Here is a 5753-nt window from a genome sequence, read left to right as displayed (position 1 = left end):
GGTTGGGCACTGGTCTCTGCTCTTCCTATTTGTAACAGAAATGAAAACAGCTGGTCGCCAGCTTCCATGCATCGCTTACTAGTTTGACTGAACAGAACCTCAGACACCATTTGCTGTTTTTCATGGTACAGGCAAGGTGATTAAAACAAGATAAACATGCCAGAAGAAGAAAGAAGGAAAATACCTCAGAATAATTTGGGTGTGAAAAAATTCCCTTTTGAACTCCCTAAAGAAAGACTCAGGGGACTGTGTAATGGGGAGAGGTATATGTGGTTAATATTAAAAAGAAGTTCATGTTACAGGGGAGGAAATATGAGGCGAATACATATCTCTGAAGAGTTATAAAAGAATATGGAGAGTTTCATCTTTCTGCAGAATTATAGCAAGTCATTTTACATTCATTGTGCTCCAAATCGTATGTTTTTGTTTTGTTTTGCCATGGTTTATATGTCTTAAAAATATTTTTTTAGCTAATTTATGCTTTATTATAAAACTTCCTTCTTAATAGATATCTCAAGAACCTTTTAATTTTAGATTGAGAGACATGCTCAAAGTTAACACAGAGTTTCTATACACCCCTCATTCAGATTTGCCATTGTTAATATATTATGCTACTGTGGTACATTTGTCAAACTAAGAAACTGAGATGGATATATAATTATTAATTAAACTCCAGACATTATTTGGATTTTATCAGTTTTTTAACTATTATCCTCTTTCTGTTCCGAGATGTAAGGCAGGCCACTATATCGCATTTACTTATGATATCTCTCCACTCCCTTGTGATCTGTGGCAATTCCTCAGTCTTTCCTTGGTTTTTCATAATCTTAATAATCTTGAGAATTGGCCAGGTGTCCTATAAAATGTCCCTGATTCTGGGTTTATCTGATTATTTGTCATGATTAGACTGGGTTTATAGGTTTGTAAAAATATCACAGGTGAAGTGCCCTTTCATCGCATCATATTGGAAATAGATGGTATCCACGTGTCATTACTGAGGATGTTAACCTTCATTACTTATTTAAGCCAAAGTTGCCAGATTTCCCTACCATGTTTCCCCCTTTCCATGCTCTGTTTTTGGAAGCAAGTCACTAAGTCTAGTCCATCCTCAAGTGGGGTGGAAGAGGATTAAGTTCTACATCCTGAAGGAGTCAAGAGTCTTGCTATTGTTCTATGACTTTGCTCTGGTCAAGAGTCAATAAAGTAGACACGATTCGATCAAGCTTAGCTGACAAATTGGACAGTTCGGTTAATTCTATTCATATTCACATATTTCAAAGATATATAGATTTGTATCAACTTTCCTAAAATTATTGAAATGCAAGTGTCTTACCTCTGTTTAAAACCAGTTCCCTGGTGGAAGGTGAAGGATTCCAGGACAGACCTACATGGTAAGCCCATGTCATTATCTAAACAAATGAGTCAGGTATCACATGGCGAAAGTTGGAAGGACTGTTCCCAACTCTTCATCCTTTCCCACATTGCTCCATCTAGATTTTAAGTTTAGATATGATCCATGTCACCCTCAGGCAGTGACGGTCTACATAAAATGTCAGGTGAGCTAAATCCAAGATGTAGTACAAGCCTCCTCAGATAAGGAATTCACTTTCACCTTTTAGTGTCATCAAACATTTGTGGCCATAAGTCTGTCTCTGTCAAACTCACTAAATCTAAATCTAAAAAAATTAAGGCACTTTAATTTTGACTTTTCTTCAAAAGCATGGGCCACCCAAAATAATGATTTAAGATCACAGCCTTAGATTCAATTGTCCTGTTAACCGGCAAGCCTGTGACAAGTACCTGGTCTTTATCCAGCACAGGTACAAGGGCTGAGAATATTTTTCCTACCCCAAGGGCCCTTCAGATGATTTTCTTTTTGTTTATTCTGAATAATTGTTATGAGCTGATGAGCACCTTGACAAATCAGATAAACTACCCCGTGAGATGTTTCTTCCCCCTTGCCTTGTCATAAAGTGAAAAAATGATATGTATCTTTATGAGATCATATAATATACATTCTTTTGACTTTGCCATATTCATACCTTTATTTAATCTACCAGTACTTCTTTTTCTTCTTTTTACCCACTTCTAATTTATATAAATTTCAAGTATTTTACATATATTATAAATCACTTTAAATCCTTTCATAACAAGTTGAAGCAAAAATATAGAAATAAAATTAAAATGTTGGGAGATGCTCAGGAGGAGCCTGGGTATTCATATGGAGTTTGTACTGGACTTAGATAACTGATATTTATAACCCAATATGCTTAAGCACATAAGCTTATGGCCTATTGGTTGGTCCCTTTTTTGTTGGCAACCTGATAGCAGAAGAGAGTAGGGGTCAACTGATACCTTAGACACCAGAGGGTTTTTCATGACTGTCTTCCATATGATACTGCCTTTTCAATCCAATTAGAACCAGAGTACAAATCAGCAAAATGTAAATCTAAAATATTGTGTGGTAGAGAGGGACACTTAGCATAATCTGATTTATCACTTCATTCTCTCCCCACTCTGGAATAATGACAGACTCTTACCATAGGGCTATGACAAGTTTCAGTCTCTTGAACTGTCTAGTTTTGTCACTTTCTTTTGCTATTAGTCACTTATCGAATCAGAAAAGCTGCAGACACTGCAAGTAGAATGATTCCTCATATGTCGTTAGGGATACAATTTTCTGAGCTACAAATCTACCAAGGGCATGAGAAAGGGGAGAAACCAAAAAGAAATCATTGCTGCTAATTCAATTGTGGGTTTCCTTGGATCAAAGACTAACTACTATAGCATACCAAGTTCAAGACTTTACTCATAGGAAACTGGAGGCCCTCTCCTCATGATTTATATTAAGTCCTATATAAGGTACACATGTGGCCTCTATGGAATTGTATTTAAAAGATTCTTTTGTGTCACTGGCAAACTGAGGAATAGCATGCAAGGAGGTCCTATTCTGATGATGCTGTTTCAGTACTAGATAGTTGGAGGAAGTGAAGAAAATGAATAGACAAAAGAAGAAAGATTCATACATTAACACCAAGTAGGACTGAATCTCAAAGGAGATATTTCTAGCAAATGAAGTCACCCCACTTAAACATACTAGCGAAATAATTAAAGTATCAGAGAGCTTGGTTCCCAGGGCCATATGATAGAAGAAAAATAATTTTAAAAACACATTAGGCCTAGGGATCATTTTTTAAATAAGTATTTTCAACCTCTTCATTAGAGAATGCAATCCATTGGAGAAAAATAAATGAAAAATAGTTAATGGGCATCATTTTCTCAATTCTGCCACTAAATAAGTAATTACTATAAATTTTAGTATACAAAGCTAGGTGTCCAAGAAAAGGAATATTATATATTTGTTATTACTTTATTTCCATTCAAGCCAGTGTTCCATTAGTGGCAGATCCTTAGTTTCAACGAGTTTAAAATAATCTTTTTACAATCAGTTTCTTCAGTCAACTGAAGACATCTTCCTTCTCCTCCATCTCCTTCTTCTCTTTCTCCTTCCTCTAGCTATTTCTCTTACGGTTGGTTCATAGCATGCCCCCCCCCTTTTTTTGTAGAAAAGAAAGGTGAAAATTGTGTCAGTTATATTTTCTTCTTTTTAGTAACTTTGCTGTACCTTGGATGAGAATAGATATAGATCAGGTGATTTTCTGGTGTTTTCCATTTAAATAATTTCCTTTGCATTCCTCTGTAGAGTTTATAAAAATAATTTATATGAGTTATCTTTAAAAACACCATTGGAAAATAATTGTCTTAAGTTCCCTTTCAGCCAAATAACTAGAAATCATAAAAATTACTTTAAATAGAAGGCTCATGGCTGTAGGTACATATTGTCTTCACTTCCTAGAATCTTCTTGTTCTGCAAACTGCTACTCCCCCCACCCACATGTGTTTCTTTGTTCCCAAAATTGGTAGCTGACCCGAAATGAGCCAAGTCTAGTCCTCTCCCTAGGGAGAACTAATTAGACCAGGAGGAAGCAACTGATCCAACTGAATTTGTTGCTCTCTCTGGGAATTTTGGAATCAGGACCAAGATTACGGATATGTCAGAGAACAGGGTAATAATTTTGGAGTTGGTAGTATTTTTGCTCTCCTATGCAGACTGAGATGGCCAGAAAACATTGGTCAGCAATAAAACAGAAACAGCAGAAACACAGAACAAATATTCTAATAGTAATTGAGCCTTTGGCTTTAGTTGTTCGTGAGGATCACTAAGTCTGCATTTCATGTTCCTGAGAAACACTAGGATTCTTTCCTCTTTCAGCTTAAAGTTTAAATTTATGGTACTTGCAACCAAACAAATCCTAGCCAATGCTCTCCAATGCCTTTTATGCCAGGCGGATTCAGATGGACTCTATTACCATGCAGAAGAGAGCAAATGACTTGGTATTTCTCACTAGCCATGTGAAGTCATTTCTCTATCCATGTGGTTTCATTTAGAAATTGAGGCACAGGAAGAAAACCACGTGTTTACAACTTCAAAACACCAAATGGAAAATTCATTCTCACAGGCTTTCTAATAATCAGAGAGATATTAATAATGATATAAGCCTTTATTCATTTAATTTAATTTTAGAGTTTGACCAATGATTAGTTTATAACATGACCATTTGGGTCAATTTAGCTATGAAAAAAAGTGCTGAACGCTGGAGAAAGTAGTTAGTCTAGGCTTTTTAAAATAAATTTTCTAGAATACGTAGTTTAGGGCCTAATAAAAAAAGAAATCAGGTATTTGTCTACACACATAGCTTATTCTGTTTAGTTAATTTCTATTTTCAAGAAACACAAAGTCCTGCTTTCCATAAAAGAAACAAAAGGAAAACCATAAAGCTGTGCAAACTGATAGGTGACATGACTTAAAGGAGTTAACAGTGTTTCATATCCCAACTTTGCTGTGTGACTTGAGTTAATTACTCAGTCTCGAAGTTTTCTTCTCTATAAAATGAGAATAACAACTCCCACATCAATGGAGGGCCATGAGGTGTAAATGAATTAACATATGTAAATCATGTGGAGGAGTGGCCTATAATTAATGTACAGATAATAAGGACTCAATTCATGCTAACTATGATTTTCTTTGACAGAAATGCTAGAAGGTGTAGTTTTAATAGAGCTTTGGTTGTCTTTGCCAGTGGAGAACAATTAGCTCTTAAACAAATGGGACTTTCGGAATTTATTCTTGTTTTTCTTAAGGTATTTAAAAACAAAAATAACATTTAAAATGAAAGGGAATACAATGGTGTTCTCTATGGGACTTTTAGGAAGAGAAGGGGCTGCCACAAAGTCTTATAGTGACAGAGTGCTCAAATTCCCGCATATTTGGGAACCTGCACATATGTAATACTTATATTGTCTTTCCCTACCCTCTCTTTTTTGTTATTTTTTGTTAACAGAACCCTTATTTCATGTGGAAAGCATCCCACATGATTCAGTTGGGAGTGACACTAAACTCTCCTATCCAAAGCCACATGGTGGGCACGTGACCCAGGTCTAGCTAATCAGAGCTTTAGGGAAGGTACTCTGTCTGTGGTAGCTGCCAGTATTTGGTTGTTAGCCACTGGTGACCCAGCAATGTGAAGAGAGTCATGGGACAGAGAGAGGTGATCTGATGGAATCAATTCTGAGACCTTGGATCCTACTTTTACTTGTGAAAATGTATCCCTGGACTTTTGTGACATGGCCTTCAAAGACACTCAAATATTATTATTTTTTTTTAATTTTTTTCTTTATTGATTAAGGTATTA

The sequence above is a fragment of the Myotis brandtii genome, unplaced genomic scaffold (genome assembly GCF_000412655.1).
Source record: "Myotis brandtii unplaced genomic scaffold, ASM41265v1 scaffold475, whole genome shotgun sequence".
Taxonomy (NCBI): domain Eukaryota; kingdom Metazoa; phylum Chordata; class Mammalia; order Chiroptera; family Vespertilionidae; genus Myotis; species Myotis brandtii.
Note: the sequence above shows the minus strand (reverse complement) of the source record.